The 19,747-nt window shown below is 44.2% G+C and overlaps 12 non-coding genes across 12 annotated transcripts; all 12 read left to right on the top strand.

Moving 5' to 3' along the window:
• The first annotated feature begins 826 nt into the window (after positions 1-826).
• Positions 827-1,017, top strand: LOC141219946 (U2 spliceosomal RNA). Its single transcript, XR_012288321.1, has one exon. It is a non-coding gene; the product is annotated as a U2 spliceosomal RNA (small nuclear RNA).
• A 1,115-nt stretch (positions 1,018-2,132) lies between these two features.
• LOC141219592 (U2 spliceosomal RNA) lies at positions 2,133-2,323 on the top strand. The gene has a single exon (XR_012288050.1). It is a non-coding gene; the product is annotated as a U2 spliceosomal RNA (small nuclear RNA).
• A 1,112-nt stretch (positions 2,324-3,435) lies between these two features.
• LOC141219591 (U2 spliceosomal RNA) lies at positions 3,436-3,626 on the top strand. Its single transcript, XR_012288049.1, has one exon. It is a non-coding gene; the product is annotated as a U2 spliceosomal RNA (small nuclear RNA).
• Positions 3,627-4,741: 1,115 nt separating this feature from the next.
• Positions 4,742-4,932, top strand: LOC141219945 (U2 spliceosomal RNA). Its single transcript, XR_012288320.1, has one exon. It is a non-coding gene; the product is annotated as a U2 spliceosomal RNA (small nuclear RNA).
• A 1,115-nt stretch (positions 4,933-6,047) lies between these two features.
• On the top strand, positions 6,048-6,238 carry LOC141219590 (U2 spliceosomal RNA). The gene has a single exon (XR_012288048.1). It is a non-coding gene; the product is annotated as a U2 spliceosomal RNA (small nuclear RNA).
• A 1,115-nt stretch (positions 6,239-7,353) lies between these two features.
• On the top strand, positions 7,354-7,544 carry LOC141219944 (U2 spliceosomal RNA). The gene has a single exon (XR_012288319.1). It is a non-coding gene; the product is annotated as a U2 spliceosomal RNA (small nuclear RNA).
• Positions 7,545-8,659: 1,115 nt separating this feature from the next.
• Positions 8,660-8,850, top strand: LOC141220243 (U2 spliceosomal RNA). Its single transcript, XR_012288612.1, has one exon. It is a non-coding gene; the product is annotated as a U2 spliceosomal RNA (small nuclear RNA).
• A 1,115-nt stretch (positions 8,851-9,965) lies between these two features.
• LOC141219943 (U2 spliceosomal RNA) lies at positions 9,966-10,156 on the top strand. Its single transcript, XR_012288318.1, has one exon. It is a non-coding gene; the product is annotated as a U2 spliceosomal RNA (small nuclear RNA).
• A 1,115-nt stretch (positions 10,157-11,271) lies between these two features.
• LOC141220094 (U2 spliceosomal RNA) lies at positions 11,272-11,462 on the top strand. The gene has a single exon (XR_012288466.1). It is a non-coding gene; the product is annotated as a U2 spliceosomal RNA (small nuclear RNA).
• Positions 11,463-12,577: 1,115 nt separating this feature from the next.
• On the top strand, positions 12,578-12,768 carry LOC141219942 (U2 spliceosomal RNA). Its single transcript, XR_012288317.1, has one exon. It is a non-coding gene; the product is annotated as a U2 spliceosomal RNA (small nuclear RNA).
• Positions 12,769-13,883: 1,115 nt separating this feature from the next.
• LOC141219941 (U2 spliceosomal RNA) lies at positions 13,884-14,074 on the top strand. The gene has a single exon (XR_012288316.1). It is a non-coding gene; the product is annotated as a U2 spliceosomal RNA (small nuclear RNA).
• Positions 14,075-18,467: 4,393 nt separating this feature from the next.
• LOC141220176 (U2 spliceosomal RNA) lies at positions 18,468-18,658 on the top strand. The gene has a single exon (XR_012288547.1). It is a non-coding gene; the product is annotated as a U2 spliceosomal RNA (small nuclear RNA).
• Positions 18,659-19,747: the final 1,089 nt, after the last annotated feature.

The following is a 19,747-nucleotide window of genomic DNA, read 5'->3' as shown; positions in this document are numbered from 1 at the left end:
AAATAACTACAGGTGGTGAGATAAGCTGCACAATATAATTGACCTTTCAGTATATTGTTGCACACACACCATCTATTTAGCAAATGCCCTTGTTATCAACAGCAGCCTTTTAAACTCACCTGAGCTAACAGGTATGTGCGCTGGTTACTCTGCTGCGCTTAAAATTTCTTTTTTGGTTTGCTACAATGCCTTTTCTGAAACGTTGTCTCCTTCTGCTGGAACACTGACTTCTTTCATTTAATGCCTGCAGACTATAAAAGAGAACCCAACCCAAAAAGTTTGGTTGATTAGTCTGTGGCATTCTGTTAAACTGTTGCTTATGGCGGTCTCTGTGAGCTTCTCAGCGACATTCAGCCAGCCAGGTATCCTGCCTGCAGTAGATGGAATGTGGCAATGGAACGCTGGCTGCGCGTGTCATAATAGGCTCTGAGCCTTTATATACCTGTGCACAGCAGCAGCCACCTTCAGTCTGCTGCTGGACAGCCAGCAGCAGCAGCAGCAGGAGAGGTATGTAATCAGGAGCCCTCCTGCTAAGGGTAGACAGCTGCTCGTTCCACCCCACCCCCCGCCTTAATTGGTTCTCCTCCCTTCCAACGGTGTTGAGGCGGGTGGGAACAGCAGGGGGTGAAGGTGCTGTGTTTAAAGAGGTGGAGTTATGCAGATCTAAAACGCGTGGATTGCAGCAGCAGCAAGCCGAAAAGTGCAGGCATGTAAGAGATCTAGAGGTTGACAACATGTCTTCTTAACGGGAGTCCAGGAGCTCATCTCCACAAATGGACTTTTCAGGATCCTTGGGTGGCTCCGTAGTTTGAAACCAATTCTGGTTATCGCTTCTCGGCCTTTTGGCTAAGATCAAGTGTAGTATCTGTTCTTATCAGTTTAATATCTGATACGTCCCCTATCTGGGGACCATATATTAAATGGATTTTTAGAACAGGGAGATGGAAAAAGAGCTTGCTCTGTCCACTCCACGCATTGACCTGGTATTGCAGTATCTCCAGGACCGGTGCACCCCTTCTTTAATGCAGTTTCTAAAATCAGAAAGAATTGAATTCAATGTTTTTTGTTCATTTTGCTTGTTTGTCGGATTTGGGGATGGACTCTTTGGCTTTGCTTTTCTTCTCCTCATTGGATTTTTCATGTTCAAAGTTGCAGAAGCCAGATTACAAGCTCATTTTGGTTCAACTTCAGCAACTGTGCATTGCATTGCCATGTAATGTGATGCAATGCTATCTTTCTAGCTCTCCCTTTTTACTTCCTTTTGGATAAACAGACATATTAGGCAAGCATTTTGGAGCTTTCACCTAAATAACTACAGGTGGTGAGATAAGCTGCACAATATAATTGACCTTTCAGTATATTGTTGCACACACACCATCTATTTAGCAAATGCCCTTGTTATCAACAGCAGCCTTTTAAACTCACCTGAGCTAACAGGTATGTGCGCTGGTTACTCTGCTGCGCTTAAAATTTCTTTTTTGGTTTGCTACAATGCCTTTTCTGAAACGTTGTCTCCTTCTGCTGGAACACTGACTTCTTTCATTTAATGCCTGCAGACTATAAAAGAGAACCCAACCCAAAAAGTTTGGTTGATTAGTCTGTGGCATTCTGTTAAACTGTTGCTTATGGCGGTCTCTGTGAGCTTCTCAGCGACATTCAGCCAGCCAGGTATCCTGCCTGCAGTAGATGGAATGTGGCAATGGAACGCTGGCTGCGCGTGTCATAATAGGCTCTGAGCCTTTATATACCTGTGCACAGCAGCAGCCACCTTCAGTCTGCTGCTGGACAGCCAGCAGCAGCAGCAGCAGGAGAGGTATGTAATCAGGAGCCCTCCTGCTAAGGGTAGACAGCTGCTCGTTCCACCCCACCCCCCGCCTTAATTGGTTCTCCTCCCTTCCAACGGTGTTGAGGCGGGTGGGAACAGCAGGGGGTGAAGGTGCTGTGTTTAAAGAGGTGGAGTTATGCAGATCTAAAACGCGTGGATTGCAGCAGCAGCAAGCCGAAAAGTGCAGGCATGTAAGGGATCTAGAGGTTGACAACATGTCTTCTTAACGGGAGTCCAGGAGCTCATCTCCACAAATGGACTTTTCAGGATCCTTGGGTGGCTCCGTAGTTTGAAACCAATTCTGGTTATCGCTTCTCGGACTTTTGGCTAAGATCAAGTGTAGTATCTGTTCTTATCAGTTTAATATCTGATACGTCCCCTATCTGGGGACCATATATTAAATGGATTTTTAGAACAGGGAGATGGAAAAAGAGCTTGCTCTGTCCACTCCACGCATTGACCTGGTATTGCAGTATCTCCAGGACCGGTGCACCCCTTCTTTAATGCAGTTTCTAAAATCAGAAAGAATTGAATTCAATGTTTTTTGTTCATTTTGCTTGTTTGTCGGATTTGGGGATGGACTCTTTGGCTTTGCTTTTCTTCTCCTCATTGGATTTTTCATGTTCAAAGTTGCAGAAGCCAGATTACAAGCTCATTTTGGTTCAACTTCAGCAACTGTGCATTGCATTGCCATGTAATGTGATGCAATGCTATATTTCTAGCTCTCCCTTTTTACTTCCTTTTGGATAAACAGACATATTAGGCAAGCATTTTGGAGCTTTCACCTAAATAACTACAGGTGGTGAGATAAGCTGCACAATATAATTGACCTTTCAGTATATTGTTGCACACACACCATCTATTTAGCAAATGCCCTTGTTATCAACAGCAGCCTTTTAAACTCACCTGAGCTAACAGGTATGTGCGCTGGTTACTCTGCTGCGCTTAAAATTTCTTTTTTGGTTTGCTACAATGCCTTTTCTGAAACGTTGTCTCCTTCTGCTGGAACACTGACTTCTTTCATTTAATGCCTGCAGACTATAAAAGAGAACCCAACCCAAAAAGTTTGGTTGATTAGTCTGTGGCATTCTGTTAAACTGTTGCTTATGGCGGTCTCTGTGAGCTTCTCAGCGACATTCAGCCAGCCAGGTATCCTGCCTGCAGTAGATGGAATGTGGCAATGGAACGCTGGCTGCGCGTGTCATAATAGGCTCTGAGCCTTTATATACCTGTGCACAGCAGCAGCCACCTTCAGTCTGCTGCTGGACAGCCAGCAGCAGCAGCAGGAGAGGTATGTAATCAGGAGCCCTCCTGCTAAGGGTAGACAGCTGCTCGTTCCACCCCACCCCCCGCCTTAATTGGTTCTCCTCCCTTCCAACGGTGTTGAGGCGGGTGGGAACAGCAGGGGGTGAAGGTGCTGTGTTTAAAGAGGTGGAGTTATGCAGATCTAAAACGCGTGGATTGCAGCAGCAGCAAGCCGAAAAGTGCAGGCATGTAAGGGATCTAGAGGTTGACAACATGTCTTCTTAACGGGAGTCCAGGAGCTCATCTCCACAAATGGACTTTTCAGGATCCTTGGGTGGCTCCGTAGTTTGAAACCAATTCTGGTTATCGCTTCTCGGACTTTTGGCTAAGATCAAGTGTAGTATCTGTTCTTATCAGTTTAATATCTGATACGTCCCCTATCTGGGGACCATATATTAAATGGATTTTTAGAACAGGGAGATGGAAAAAGAGCTTGCTCTGTCCACTCCACGCATTGACCTGGTATTGCAGTATCTCCAGGACCGGTGCACCCCTTCTTTAATGCAGTTTCTAAAATCAGAAAGAATTGAATTCAATGTTTTTTGTTCATTTTGCTTGTTTGTCGGATTTGGGGATGGACTCTTTGGCTTTGCTTTTCTTCTCCTCATTGGATTTTTCATGTTCAAAGTTGCAGAAGCCAGATTACAAGCTCATTTTGGTTCAACTTCAGCAACTGTGCATTGCATTGCCATGTAATGTGATGCAATGCTATCTTTCTAGCTCTCCCTTTTTACTTCCTTTTGGATAAACAGACATATTAGGCAAGCATTTTGGAGCTTTCACCTAAATAACTACAGGTGGTGAGATAAGCTGCACAATATAATTGACCTTTCAGTATATTGTTGCACACACACCATCTATTTAGCAAATGCCCTTGTTATCAACAGCAGCCTTTTAAACTCACCTGAGCTAACAGGTATGTGCGCTGGTTACTCTGCTGCGCTTAAAATTTCTTTTTTGGTTTGCTACAATGCCTTTTCTGAAACGTTGTCTCCTTCTGCTGGAACACTGACTTCTTTCATTTAATGCCTGCAGACTATAAAAGAGAACCCAACCCAAAAAGTTTGGTTGATTAGTCTGTGGCATTCTGTTAAACTGTTGCTTATGGCGGTCTCTGTGAGCTTCTCAGCGACATTCAGCCAGCCAGTTATCCTGCCTGCAGTAGATGGAATGTGGCAATGGAACGCTGGCTGCGCGTGTCATAATAGGCTCTGAGCCTTTATATACCTGTGCACAGCAGCAGCCACCTTCAGTCTGCTGCTGGACAGCCAGCAGCAGCAGCAGCAGGAGAGGTATGTAATCAGGAGCCCTCCTGCTAAGGGTAGACAGCTGCTCGTTCCACCCCACCCCCCGCCTTAATTGGTTCTCCTCCCTTCCAACGGTGTTGAGGCGGGTGGGAACAGCAGGGGGTGAAGGTGCTGTGTTTAAAGAGGTGGAGTTATGCAGATCTAAAACGCGTGGATTGCAGCAGCAGCAAGCCGAAAAGTGCAGGCATGTAAGAGATCTAGAGGTTGACAACATGTCTTCTTAACGGGAGTCCAGGAGCTCATCTCCACAAATGGACTTTTCAGGATCCTTGGGTGGCTCCGTAGTTTGAAACCAATTCTGGTTATCGCTTCTCGGCCTTTTGGCTAAGATCAAGTGTAGTATCTGTTCTTATCAGTTTAATATCTGATACGTCCCCTATCTGGGGACCATATATTAAATGGATTTTTAGAACAGGGAGATGGAAAAAGAGCTTGCTCTGTCCACTCCACGCATTGACCTGGTATTGCAGTATCTCCAGGACCGGTGCACCCCTTCTTTAATGCAGTTTCTAAAATCAGAAAGAATTGAATTCAATGTTTTTTGTTCATTTTGCTTGTTTGTCGGATTTGGGGATGGACTCTTTGGCTTTGCTTTTCTTCTCCTCATTGGATTTTTCATGTTCAAAGTTGCAGAAGCCAGATTACAAGCTCATTTTGGTTCAACTTCAGCAACTGTGCATTGCATTGCCATGTAATGTGATGCAATGCTATCTTTCTAGCTCTCCCTTTTTACTTCCTTTTGGATAAACAGACATATTAGGCAAGCATTTTGGAGCTTTCACCTAAATAACTACAGGTGGTGAGATAAGCTGCACAATATAATTGACCTTTCAGTATATTGTTGCACACACACCATCTATTTAGCAAATGCCCTTGTTATCAACAGCAGCCTTTTAAACTCACCTGAGCTAACAGGTATGTGCGCTGGTTACTCTGCTGCGCTTAAAATTTCTTTTTTGGTTTGCTACAATGCCTTTTCTGAAACGTTGTCTCCTTCTGCTGGAACACTGACTTCTTTCATTTAATGCCTGCAGACTATAAAAGAGAACCCAACCCAAAAAGTTTGGTTGATTAGTCTGTGGCATTCTGTTAAACTGTTGCTTATGGCGGTCTCTGTGAGCTTCTCAGCGACATTCAGCCAGCCAGGTATCCTGCCTGCAGTAGATGGAATGTGGCAATGGAACGCTGGCTGCGCGTGTCATAATAGGCTCTGAGCCTTTATATACCTGTGCACAGCAGCAGCCACCTTCAGTCTGCTGCTGGACAGCCAGCAGCAGCAGCAGCAGGAGAGGTATGTAATCAGGAGCCCTCCTGCTAAGGGTAGACAGCTGCTCGTTCCACCCCACCCCCCGCCTTAATTGGTTCTCCTCCCTTCCAACGGTGTTGAGGCGGGTGGGAACAGCAGGGGGTGAAGGTGCTGTGTTTAAAGAGGTGGAGTTATGCAGATCTAAAACGCGTGGATTGCAGCAGCAGCAAGCCGAAAAGTGCAGGCATGTAAGGGATCTAGAGGTTGACAACATGTCTTCTTAACGGGAGTCCAGGAGCTCATCTCCACAAATGGACTTTTCAGGATCCTTGGGTGGCTCCGTAGTTTGAAACCAATTCTGGTTATCGCTTCTCGGACTTTTGGCTAAGATCAAGTGTAGTATCTGTTCTTATCAGTTTAATATCTGATACGTCCCCTATCTGGGGACCATATATTAAATGGATTTTTAGAACAGGGAGATGGAAAAAGAGCTTGCTCTGTCCACTCCACGCATTGACCTGGTATTGCAGTATCTCCAGGACCGGTGCACCCCTTCTTTAATGCAGTTTCTAAAATCAGAAAGAATTGAATTCAATGTTTTTTGTTCATTTTGCTTGTTTGTCGGATTTGGGGATGGACTCTTTGGCTTTGCTTTTCTTCTCCTCATTGGATTTTTCATGTTCAAAGTTGCAGAAGCCAGATTACAAGCTCATTTTGGTTCAACTTCAGCAACTGTGCATTGCATTGCCATGTAATGTGATGCAATGCTATCTTTCTAGCTCTCCCTTTTTACTTCCTTTTGGATAAACAGACATATTAGGCAAGCATTTTGGAGCTTTCACCTAAATAACTACAGGTGGTGAGATAAGCTGCACAATATAATTGACCTTTCAGTATAATGTTGCACACACACCATCTATTTAGCAAATGCCCTTGTTATCAACAGCAGCCTTTTAAACTCACCTGAGCTAACAGGTATGTGCGCTGGTTACTCTGCTGCGTTTAAAATTTCTTTTTTGGTTTGCTACAATGCCTTTTCTGAAACGTTGTCTCCTTCTGCTGGAACACTGACTTCTTTCATTTAATGCCTGCAGACTATAAAAGAGAACCCAACCCAAAAAGTTTGGTTGATTAGTCTGTGGCATTCTGTTAAACTGTTGCTTATGGCGGTCTCTGTGAGCTTCTCAGCGACATTCAGCCAGCCAGGTATCCTGCCTGCAGTAGATGGAATGTGGCAATGGAACGCTGGCTGCGCGTGTCATAATAGGCTCTGAGCCTTTATATACCTGTGCACAGCAGCAGCCACCTTCAGTCTGCTGCTGGACAGCCAGCAGCAGCAGCAGCAGGAGAGGTATGTAATCAGGAGCCCTCCTGCTAAGGGTAGACAGCTGCTCGTTCCACCCCACCCCCCGCCTTAATTGGTTCTCCTCCCTTCTAACGGTGTTGAGGCGGGTGGGAACAGCAGGGGGTGAAGGTGCTGTGTTTAAAGAGGTGGAGTTATGCAGATCTAAAACGCGTGGATTGCAGCAGCAGCAAGCCGAAAAGTGCAGGCATGTAAGGGATCTAGAGGTTGACAACATGTCTTCTTAACGGGAGTCCAGGAGCTCATCTCCACAAATGGACTTTTCAGGATCCTTGGGTGGCTCCGTAGTTTGAAACCAATTCTGGTTATCGCTTCTCGGCCTTTTGGCTAAGATCAAGTGTAGTATCTGTTCTTATCAGTTTAATATCTGATACGTCCCCTATCTGGGGACCATATATTAAATGGATTTTTAGAACAGGGAGATGGAAAAAGAGCTTGCTCTGTCCACTCCACGCATTGACCTGGTATTGCAGTATCTCCAGGACCGGTGCACCCCTTCTTTAATGCAGTTTCTAAAATCAGAAAGAATTGAATTCAATGTTTTTTGTTCATTTTGCTTGTTTGTCGGATTTGGGGATGGACTCTTTGGCTTTGCTTTTCTTCTCCTCATTGGATTTTTCATGTTCAAAGTTGCAGAAGCCAGATTACAAGCTCATTTTGGTTCAACTTCAGCAACTGTGCATTGCATTGCCATGTAATGTGATGCAATGCTATCTTTCTAGCTCTCCCTTTTTACTTCCTTTTGGATAAACAGACATATTAGGCAAGCATTTTGGAGCTTTCACCTAAATAACTACAGGTGGTGAGATAAGCTGCACAATATAATTGACCTTTCAGTATATTGTTGCACACACACCATCTATTTAGCAAATGCCCTTGTTATCAACAGCAGCCTTTTAAACTCACCTGAGCTAACAGGTATGTGCGCTGGTTACTCTGCTGCGCTTAAAATTTCTTTTTTGGTTTGCTACAATGCCTTTTCTGAAACGTTGTCTCCTTCTGCTGGAACACTGACTTCTTTCATTTAATGCCTGCAGACTATAAAAGAGAACCCAACCCAAAAAGTTTGGTTGATTAGTCTGTGGCATTCTGTTAAACTGTTGCTTATGGCGGTCTCTGTGAGCTTCTCAGCGACATTCAGCCAGCCAGGTATCCTGCCTGCAGTAGATGGAATGTGGCAATGGAACGCTGGCTGCGCGTGTCATAATAGGCTCTGAGCCTTTATAAACCTGTGCACAGCAGCAGCCACCTTCAGTCTGCTGCTGGACAGCCAGCAGCAGCAGCAGCAGGAGAGGTATGTAATCAGGAGCCCTCCTGCTAAGGGTAGACAGCTGCTCGTTCCACCCCACCCCCCGCCTTAATTGGTTCTCCTCCCTTCCAACGGTGTTGAGGCGGGTGGGAACAGCAGGGGGTGAAGGTGCTGTGTTTAAAGAGGTGGAGTTATGCAGATCTAAAACGCGTGGATTGCAGCAGCAGCAAGCCGAAAAGTGCAGGCATGTAAGGGATCTAGAGGTTGACAACATGTCTTCTTAACGGGAGTCCAGGAGCTCATCTCCACAAATGGACTTTTCAGGATCCTTGGGTGGCTCCGTAGTTTGAAACCAATTCTGGTTATCGCTTCTCGGCCTTTTGGCTAAGATCAAGTGTAGTATCTGTTCTTATCAATTTAATATCTGATACGTCCCCTATCTGGGGACTATATATTAAATGGATTTTTAGAACAGGGAGATGGAAAAAGAGCTTGCTCTGTCCACTCCACGCATTGACCTGGTATTGCAGTATCTCCAGGACCGGTGCACCCCTTCTTTAATGCAGTTTCTAAAATCAGAAAGAATTGAATTCAATGTTTTTTGTTCATTTTGCTTGTTTGTCGGATTTGGGGATGGACTCTTTGGCTTTGCTTTTCTTCTCCTCATTGGATTTTTCATGTTCAAAGTTGCAGAAGCCAGATTACAAGCTCATTTTGGTTCAACTTCAGCAACTGTGCATTGCATTGCCATGTAATGTGATGCAATGCTATCTTTCTAGCTCTCCCTTTTTACTTCCTTTTGGATAAACAGACATATTAGGCAAGCATTTTGGAGCTTTCACCTAAATAACTACAGGTGGTGAGATAAGCTGCACAATATAATTGACCTTTCAGTATATTGTTGCACACACACCATCTATTTAGCAAATGCCCTTGTTATCAACAGCAGCCTTTTAAACTCACCTGAGCTAACAGGTATGTGCGCTGGTTACTCTGCTGCGCTTAAAATTTCTTTTTTGGTTTGCTACAATGCCTTTTCTGAAACGTTGTCTCCTTCTGCTGGAACACTGACTTCTTTCATTTAATGCCTGCAGACTATAAAAGAGAACCCAACCCAAAAAGTTTGGTTGATTAGTCTGTGGCATTCTGTTAAACTGTTGCTTATGGCGGTCTCTGTGAGCTTCTCAGCGACATTCAGCCAGCCAGGTATCCTGCCTGCAGTAGATGGAATGTGGCAATGGAACGCTGGCTGCGCGTGTCATAATAGGCTCTGAGCCTTTATATACCTGTGCACAGCAGCAGCCACCTTCAGTCTGCTGCTGGACAGCCAGCAGCAGCAGCAGCAGGAGAGGTATGTAATCAGGAGCCCTCCTGCTAAGGGTAGACAGCTGCTCGTTCCACCCCACCCCCCGCCTTAATTGGTTCTCCTCCCTTCCAACGGTGTTGAGGCGGGTGGGAACAGCAGGGGGTGAAGGTGCTGTGTTTAAAGAGGTGGAGTTATGCAGATCTAAAACGCGTGGATTGCAGCAGCAGCAAGCCGAAAAGTGCAGGCATGTAAGGGATCTAGAGGTTGACAACATGTCTTCTTAACGGGAGTCCAGGAGCTCATCTCCACAAATGGACTTTTCAGGATCCTTGGGTGGCTCCGTAGTTTGAAACCAATTCTGGTTATCGCTTCTCGGCCTTTTGGCTAAGATCAAGTGTAGTATCTGTTCTTATCAGTTTAATATCTGATACGTCCCCTATCTGGGGACCATATATTAAATGGATTTTTAGAACAGGGAGATGGAAAAAGAGCTTGCTCTGTCCACTCCACGCATTGACCTGGTATTGCAGTATCTCCAGGACCGGTGCACCCCTTCTTTAATGCAGTTTCTAAAATCAGAAAGAATTGAATTCAATGTTTTTTGTTCATTTTGCTTGTTTGTCGGATTTGGGGATGGACTCTTTGGCTTTGCTTTTCTTCTCCTCATTGGATTTTTCATGTTCAAAGTTGCAGAAGCCAGATTACAAGCTCATTTTGGTTCAACTTCAGCAACTGTGCATTGCATTGCCATGTAATGTGATGCAATGCTATCTTTCTAGCTCTCCCTTTTTACTTCCTTTTGGATAAACAGACATATTAGGCAAGCATTTTGGAGCTTTCACCTAAATAACTACAGGTGGTGAGATAAGCTGCACAATATAATTGACCTTTCAGTATATTGTTGCACACACACCATCTATTTAGCAAATGCCCTTGTTATCAACAGCAGCCTTTTAAACTCACCTGAGCTAACAGGTATGTGCGCTGGTTACTCTGCTGCGCTTAAAATTTCTTTTTTGGTTTGCTACAATGCCTTTTCTGAAACGTTGTCTCCTTCTGCTGGAACACTGACTTCTTTCATTTAATGCCTGCAGACTATAAAAGAGAACCCAACCCAAAAAGTTTGGTTGATTAGTCTGTGGCATTCTGTTAAACTGTTGCTTATGGCGGTCTCTGTGAGCTTCTCAGCGACATTCAGCCAGCCAGGTATCCTGCCTGCAGTAGATGGAATGTGGCAATGGAACGCTGGCTGCGCGTGTCATAATAGGCTCTGAGCCTTTATAAACCTGTGCACAGCAGCAGCCACCTTCAGTCTGCTGCTGGACAGCCAGCAGCAGCAGCAGCAGGAGAGGTATGTAATCAGGAGCCCTCCTGCTAAGGGTAGACAGCTGCTCGTTCCACCCCACCCCCCGCCTTAATTGGTTCTCCTCCCTTCCAACGGTGTTGAGGCGGGTGGGAACAGCAGGGGGTGAAGGTGCTGTGTTTAAAGAGGTGGAGTTATGCAGATCTAAAACGCGTGGATTGCAGCAGCAGCAAGCCGAAAAGTGCAGGCATGTAAGGGATCTAGAGGTTGACAACATGTCTTCTTAACGGGAGTCCAGGAGCTCATCTCCACAAATGGACTTTTCAGGATCCTTGGGTGGCTCCGTAGTTTGAAACCAATTCTGGTTATCGCTTCTCGGCCTTTTGGCTAAGATCAAGTGTAGTATCTGTTCTTATCAGTTTAATATCTGATACGTCCCCTATCTGGGGACTATATATTAAATGGATTTTTAGAACAGGGAGATGGAAAAAGAGCTTGCTCTGTCCACTCCACGCATTGACCTGGTATTGCAGTATCTCCAGGACCGGTGCACCCCTTCTTTAATGCAGTTTCTAAAATCAGAAAGAATTGAATTCAATGTTTTTTGTTCATTTTGCTTGTTTGTCGGATTTGGGGATGGACTCTTTGGCTTTGCTTTTCTTCTCCTCATTGGATTTTTCATGTTCAAAGTTGCAGAAGCCAGATTACAAGCTCATTTTGGTTCAACTTCAGCAACTGTGCATTGCATTGCCATGTAATGTGATGCAATGCTATCTTTCTAGCTCTCCCTTTTTACTTCCTTTTGGATAAACAGACATATTAGGCAAGCATTTTGGAGCTTTCACCTAAATAACTACAGGTGGTGAGATAAGCTGCACAATATAATTGACCTTTCAGTATATTGTTGCACACACACCATCTATTTAGCAAATGCCCTTGTTATCAACAGCAGCCTTTTAAACTCACCTGAGCTAACAGGTATGTGCGCTGGTTACTCTGCTGCGCTTAAAATTTCTTTTTTGGTTTGCTACAATGCCTTTTCTGAAACGTTGTCTCCTTCTGCTGGAACACTGACTTCTTTCATTTAATGCCTGCAGACTATAAAAGAGAACCCAACCCAAAAAGTTTGGTTGATTAGTCTGTGGCATTCTGTTAAACTGTTGCTTATGGCGGTCTCTGTGAGCTTCTCAGCGACATTCAGCCAGCCAGGTATCCTGCCTGCAGTAGATGGAATGTGGCAATGGAACGCTGGCTGCGCGTGTCATAATAGGCTCTGAGCCTTTATATACCTGTGCACAGCAGCAGCCACCTTCAGTCTGCTGCTGGACAGCCAGCAGCAGCAGCAGCAGGAGAGGTATGTAATCAGGAGCCCTCCTGCTAAGGGTAGACAGCTGCTCGTTCCACCCCACCCCCCGCCTTAATTGGTTCTCCTCCCTTCCAACGGTGTTGAGGCGGGTGGGAACAGCAGGGGGTGAAGGTGCTGTGTTTAAAGAGGTGGAGTTATGCAGATCTAAAACGCGTGGATTGCAGCAGCAGCAAGCCGAAAAGTGCAGGCATGTAAGGGATCTAGAGGTTGACAACATGTCTTCTTAACGGGAGTCCAGGAGCTCATCTCCACAAATGGACTTTTCAGGATCCTTGGGTGGCTCCGTAGTTTGAAACCAATTCTGGTTATCGCTTCTCGGCCTTTTGGCTAAGATCAAGTGTAGTATCTGTTCTTATCAGTTTAATATCTGATACGTCCCCTATCTGGGGACCATATATTAAATGGATTTTTAGAACAGGGAGATGGAAAAAGAGCTTGCTCTGTCCACTCCACGCATTGACCTGGTATTGCAGTATCTCCAGGACCGGTGCACCCCTTCTTTAATGCAGTTTCTAAAATCAGAAAGAATTGAATTCAATGTTTTTTGTTCATTTTGCTTGTTTGTCGGATTTGGGGATGGACTCTTTGGCTTTGCTTTTCTTCTCCTCATTGGATTTTTCATGTTCAAAGTTGCAGAAGCCAGATTACAAGCTCATTTTGGTTCAACTTCAGCAACTGTGCATTGCATTGCCATGTAATGTGATGCAATGCTATCTTTCTAGCTCTCCCTTTTTACTTCCTTTTGGATAAACAGACATATTAGGCAAGCATTTTGGAGCTTTCACCTAAATAACTACAGGTGGTGAGATAAGCTGCACAATATAATTGACCTTTCAGTATATTGTTGCACACACACCATCTATTTAGCAAATGCCCTTGTTATCAACAGCAGCCTTTTAAACTCACCTGAGCTAACAGGTATGTGCGCTGGTTACTCTGCTGCGCTTAAAATTTCTTTTTTGGTTTGCTACAATGCCTTTTCTGAAACGTTGTCTCCTTCTGCTGGAACACTGACTTCTTTCATTTAATGCCTGCAGACTATAAAAGAGAACCCAACCCAAAAAGTTTGGTTGATTAGTCTGTGGCATTCTGTTAAACTGTTGCTTATGGCGGTCTCTGTGAGCTTCTCAGCGACATTCAGCCAGCCAGGTATCCTGCCTGCAGTAGATGGAATGTGGCAATGGAACGCTGGCTGCGCGTGTCATAATAGGCTCTGAGCCTTTATATACCTGTGCACAGCAGCAGCCACCTTCAGTCTGCTGCTGGACAGCCAGCAGCAGCAGCAGCAGGAGAGGTATGTAATCAGGAGCCCTCCTGCTAAGGGTAGACAGCTGCTCGTTCCACCCCACCCCCCGCCTTAATTGGTTCTCCTCCCTTCCAACGGTGTTGAGGCGGGTGGGAACAGCAGGGGGTGAAGGTGCTGTGTTTAAAGAGGTGGAGTTATGCAGATCTAAAACGCGTGGATTGCAGCAGCAGCAAGCCGAAAAGTGCAGGCATGTAAGGGATCTAGAGGTTGACAACATGTCTTCTTAACGGGAGTCCAGGAGCTCATCTCCACAAATGGACTTTTCAGGATCCTTGGGTGGCTCCGTAGTTTGAAACCAATTCTGGTTATCGCTTCTCGGCCTTTTGGCTAAGATCAAGTGTAGTATCTGTTCTTATCAGTTTAATATCTGATACGTCCCCTATCTGGGGACCATATATTAAATGGATTTTTAGAACAGGGAGATGGAAAAAGAGCTTGCTCTGTCCACTCCACGCATTGACCTGGTATTGCAGTATCTCCAGGACCGGTGCACCCCTTCTTTAATGCAGTTTCTAAAATCAGAAAGAATTGAATTCAATGTTTTTTGTTCATTTTGCTTGTTTGTCGGATTTGGGGATGGACTCTTTGGCTTTGCTTTTCTTCTCCTCATTGGATTTTTCATGTTCAAAGTTGCAGAAGCCAGATTACAAGCTCATTTTGGTTCAACTTCAGCAACTGTGCATTGCATTGCCATGTAATGTGATGCAATGCTATCTTTCTAGCTCTCCCTTTTTACTTCCTTTTGGATAAACAGACATATTAGGCAAGCATTTTGGAGCTTTCACCTAAATAACTACAGGTGGTGAGATAAGCTGCACAATATAATTGACCTTTCAGTATATTGTTGCACACACACCATCTATTTAGCAAATGCCCTTGTTATCAACAGCAGCCTTTTAAACTCACCTGAGCTAACAGGTATGTGCGCTGGTTACTCTGCTGCGCTTAAAATTTCTTTTTTGGTTTGCTACAATGCCTTTTCTGAAACGTTGTCTCCTTCTGCTGGAACACTGACTTCTTTCATTTAATGCCTGCAGACTATAAAAGAGAACCCAACCCAAAAAGTTTGGTTGATTAGTCTGTGGCATTCTGTTAAACTGTTGCTTATGGCGGTCTCTGTGAGCTTCTCAGCGACATTCAGCCAGCCAGGTATCCTGCCTGCAGTAGATGGAATGTGGCAATGGAACGCTGGCTGCGCGTGTCATAATAGGCTCTGAGCCTTTATATACCTGTGCACAGCAGCAGCCACCTTCAGTCTGCTGCTGGACAGCCAGCAGCAGCAGCAGCAGGAGAGGTATGTAATCAGGAGCCCTCCTGCTAAGGGTAGACAGCTGCTCGTTCCACCCCACCCCCCGCCTTAATTGGTTCTCCTCCCTTCCAACGGTGTTGAGGCGGGTGGGAACAGCAGGGGGTGAAGGTGCTGTGTTTAACACTAGGACTACTGGACTCGTGACCCCGCCTAGAACTACTGAAAGGAGTCATTTTGACTCCTTGCTTGTTTTCGTTTATTTTTAGAGTTTCATTTGTGGTTATTTATTAATAATTATATTTTTTGTAATGTATTATTATTGTGAGATCCAACAGTAATGCTTTTGATTGTTTTTTTTCTGCTTTTCTTATTTTTCTACAGAAAATAACAATAATTATAATAGACGTTTTTCAAACATTTTTTTTTATTCAAGTGCACACATATAAACAACAACTGAAGAACAAAAAGCAGAGAAAATGTAGGTGGAGGAGCATAAAAATGAAAATATGGCGCAGAATTCACCTTCTAAACATCTGGTGTTTCGCATTTTAGGCATTGCCTTTGATTTATGGCAGTACATTGCCCACACAAAGACTTACCACAAGTCTTACAATTTCCGACAGATCTATTTTTCTTGCACTTTTCTTTGATCTGGCAAAATTTTGTTTGAACCATCACTTCTGAGCATGTAGAAACTTGGGACGTGGAACCCTTTTCCCTATCTGTGACATAAGGACCACTCAACTCTCTCACAAGCGTTTGCAAAAATGCCTTGCGTGACATTTTTTGGTGGGTAATCTCCTTGAATATTATCCATGCATTTATACCCGCAAAGTCTAAGGCATTTTCAAATGCATGAACAGGCCATCTCCTTGTGCATGTTCGTGTGGTATATTTTCGTGCCATCTGATCCACTACATCTACTCCATATTTTGTTTCATTGTAAAACTTTACCGTTTCTGGAGTTTTTTTAGCGGAATCAGACGTAACAACAACATCTGAATGGACGGAACTCAAAATGACAACATTTTTGTTGGGCTTTCCTTGATATACTGTAAGTGTAAAATTGTCTTCATTTCTAAACACTTTAGTGTTGTACAATTCCTCTTTCATGGATTTTATTTCTTTAGGCACTTCTCGCCTTATCTTGTTCAGTGTTCCCACGATGGTTGTTCCTTTGCTTTTTAGCTGTTTAGCTAATTTTACTGAAGTAAAATAATTATCGGTTGTAACATTGCGACCTTTTTTCAAAAACGGGTCCAATAACTTCATTACCACATGGTCAGCTAAACGGTCCTCAGCACGGCGTGTGTCATCTTTGCCTAGATAAGGGAAGCCATTTGCCAGATATTTGCTCCTCTTATCAACAGCTAGCCAATATTTGTGGCCTTATTTATCTGGTTTGGAAGGCATGTACTGCGTGAATGGACACCTAGTTTTGCTTGGGAAAAGTTGCTCATCCACCGTTATGTATGGGCCAGGTTTGTAACACGCAATACAATTTTCAATAAACCTGTCCCACACAGTAGAAAATAGAGCAAACTTGTCCGTTTGCAGTCTCTCCGATCGAGTAGATTTCTCATCAAATCTGAGAAACCTCATAATTTCAACAAAGCGGTCCCTAGACATTGTCGCTTTGCAAAACGGTATTCCCCAGTCATTACACCAAATACTGCTAATCGAGTGACGGTTCGTGCCAGATATTCCACGAGCATAGAATATCGCAATGAATGCATCTAGCTCCTCATCAGATAGAGTAAACTGTAAATTATTGTTCCTGCATGCTTCTGCAAGCGTACAGTTCTTTATATGTGTCAATATATATGAATCAAAAAATAAACGCCATGCGCTCAAAGGACTATCGATAATGATATTTCTTCTGGCGTATCCTGTAGGGCCAGGTGCTTCTCGAAGAATATTTTGGCTGTCACGCCTACCAGGCAAGTGTTCTCCAATTTCAACAGGTTTCCATTGAATACCATCCGCTGAAACTAGTATTCCTTCAGATTCGCCTTCTCTGGTGTTTGTTGTTGCATTACCTTCGCCGCCATCGTTATCTGTTGTTCTTTCATTTCTGGGACGTTTTGCTGATTTTTTCTGTCCACGACCAGGAGGATGGTCACGAGGCAACATAACTGCATGAGCCCGATCCCCAGTTGATGTGCTTGGAATATCTGGAAAAAAGTTGATGAATATTTAGAATTTTTGTTTTGTAAGGGTCCGTGCACACTGGCTGGATTAGCGGCGGAATATCCGACCGGATATTCTCACCACAATCCGGCCCGTACCTGCCCGCTCAGGTACAGAGCGGAGTTTCATACCTGAAGCTCCGCTCCGAACCCCGGGCTGGAGCCGCTGTCTGGGACGGAGCCGTGCTCGCGCGTAAGCAAGCGCTGCTCTGTCCCTGACAGCGGCTCTAGCCCGGGGTTCGGAGCGGAGCTTCAGGCATGAGCGGGCAGGTACGGCCTGTATTGCGGCAAGAATATCCAGATGGCTATTCAGCCAGAATTCTGCTAGTGTGCACAGGCCCTAACTCAGTGTGTGGAAGAACAAATAAATACACATAACTACTTACCTTCTGGATTTGTTCCTTCTGAGTCTTCAGATTCACTTGATATGTTCTGAGGAATGAAATCTTCATCACTGTCAGAATCAAATACATGTTCCTGCAATTCGGATTCCGATTCATCCTCCGGTATGGATTGCAAAGTAGCCAGAATATCCTGAGGCTTTATCAAACGTCTTCTCTCCATATTCCTCACAAATTCCATAATTCTATATAGTTCCCTGCTGAAAAATAGAAATGAAATGAAAACTAAAAGAAATAATAACTGTTCTGCCACCTTCAAAAGTAGGTGGGCTGAATCAGTTGACAGACAGCTAAACTATTTCATAACAATTCATACCTGTATGAGTCTTCAGAGCTCGTATGTCTGTGTCTGTTCTCTTTGTCTCTTCAGCTGAACTGAAAGTTAAGATACTATCCAGAATACTGTCTCCTGCTAGGACCTTAGAAAAACACCACCCTTCATTAGCATAAGATAAGAGCCGAGAGTAAACAAGCTATTTTGTTCAGCATTACACAGTAATACAAGCAGGTAAAACACATGGAAAATGTGAAAAGTTGACATGTAAATTGAACTACATCTATATGAACATCAGGGTAAATAAGACAGAGTGAAAAAATTATGCACAAAACTTTATAGCAACATTTAGTGACAAAAGGACCTCAAAATATAGTAGGGAGTCAAAATGACTCCCTTCAGTAGTTCTTGGTAAATTTTGAAAAAAACGCGCAAATTTTTCACCAAAATTATTTATTCTCACAAAATCTTTTTTCACATCATATTTGAGGAAAAGTCACCGAGTTTCAAGCCGGAATTCTGAAAAATGTAGTCACAGAAGAGAAATAAAAAACGAAAGGAGTCAAAATGACTCCATCAGTAGTTCTAGTGTTAAAGAGGTGGAGTTATGCAGATCTAAAACGCGTGGATTGCAGCAGCAGCAAGCCGAAAAGTGCAGACATGTAAGGGATCTAGAGGTTGACAACATGTCTTCTTAACGGGAGTCCAGGAGCTCATCTCCACAAATGGACTTTTCAGGATCCTTGGGTGGCTCTGTAGTTTGAAACCAATTCTGGTTATCGCTTCTCGGCCTTTTGGCTAAGATCAAGTGTAGTATCTGTTCTTATCAGTTTAATATCTGATACGTCCCCTATCTGGGGACCATATATTAAATGGATTTTTAGAACAGGGAGATGGAAAAAGAGCTTGCTCTGTCCACTCCATGCATTGACCTGGTATTGCAGTATCTCCAGGACCGGTGCACCCCTTCTTTAATGCAGTTTCTAAAATCAGAAAGAATTGAATTCAATGTTTTTTGTTCATTTTGCTTGTTTGTCGGATTTGGGGATGGACTCTTTGGCTTTGCTTTTCTTCTCCTCATTGGATTTTTCATGTTCAAAGTTGCAGAAGCCAGATTACAAGCTCATTTTGGTTCAACTTCAGCAACTGTGCATTGCATTGCCATGTAATGTGATGCAATGCTATCTTTCTAGCTCTCCCTTTTTACTTCCTTTTGGATAAACAGACATATTAGGCAAGCATTTTGGAGCTTTCACCTAAATAACTACAGGTGGTGAGATAAGCTGCACAATATAATTGACCTTTCAGTATATTGTTGCACACACACCATCTATTTAGCAAATGCCCTTGTTATCAACAGCAGCCTTTTAAACTCACCTGAGCTAACAGGTATGTGCGCTGGTTACTCTGCTGCGCTTAAAATTTCTTTTTTGGTTTGCTACAATGCCTTTTCTGAAACGTTGTCTCCTTCTGCTGGAACACTGACTTCTTTCATTTAATGCCTGCAGACTATAAAAGAGAACCCAACCCAAAAAGTTTGGTTGATTAGTCTGTGGCATTCTGTTAAACTGTTGCTTATGGCGGTCTCTGTGAGCTTCTCAGCGACATTCAGCCAGCCAGGTATCCTGCCTGCAGTAGATGGAATGTGGCAATGGAACGCTGGCTGCGCGTGTCATAATAGGCTCTGAGCCTTTATATACCTGTGCACAGCAGCAGCCACCTTCAGTCTGCTGCTGGACAGCCAGCAGCAGCAGCAGCAGGAGAGGTATGTAATCAGGAGCCCTCCTGCTAAGGGTAGACAGCTGCTCGTTCCACCCCACCCCCTGCCTTAATTGGTTCTCCTCCCTTCCAACGGTGTTGAGGCGGGTGGGAACAGCAGGGGGTGAAGGTGCTGTGTTTAAAGAGGTGGAGTTATGCAGATCTAAAACGCGTGGATTGCAGCAGCAGCAAGCCGAAAAGTGCAGGCATGTAAGGGATCTAGAGGTTGACAACATGTCTTCTTAACGGGAGTCCAGGAGCTCATCTCCACAAATGGACTTTTCAGGATCCTTGGGTGGC

The sequence above is a fragment of the Phyllobates terribilis genome, unplaced genomic scaffold (assembly GCF_046119375.1).
Source record: "Phyllobates terribilis strain yellow unplaced genomic scaffold, ASM4611937v1 Scaffold_277__1_contigs__length_2500907, whole genome shotgun sequence".
In the NCBI taxonomy this organism is placed as follows: Eukaryota; Metazoa; Chordata; class Amphibia; order Anura; family Dendrobatidae; genus Phyllobates; species Phyllobates terribilis.
Note: the sequence above shows the minus strand (reverse complement) of the source record. Positions and strands in the feature narration are given on the sequence as shown.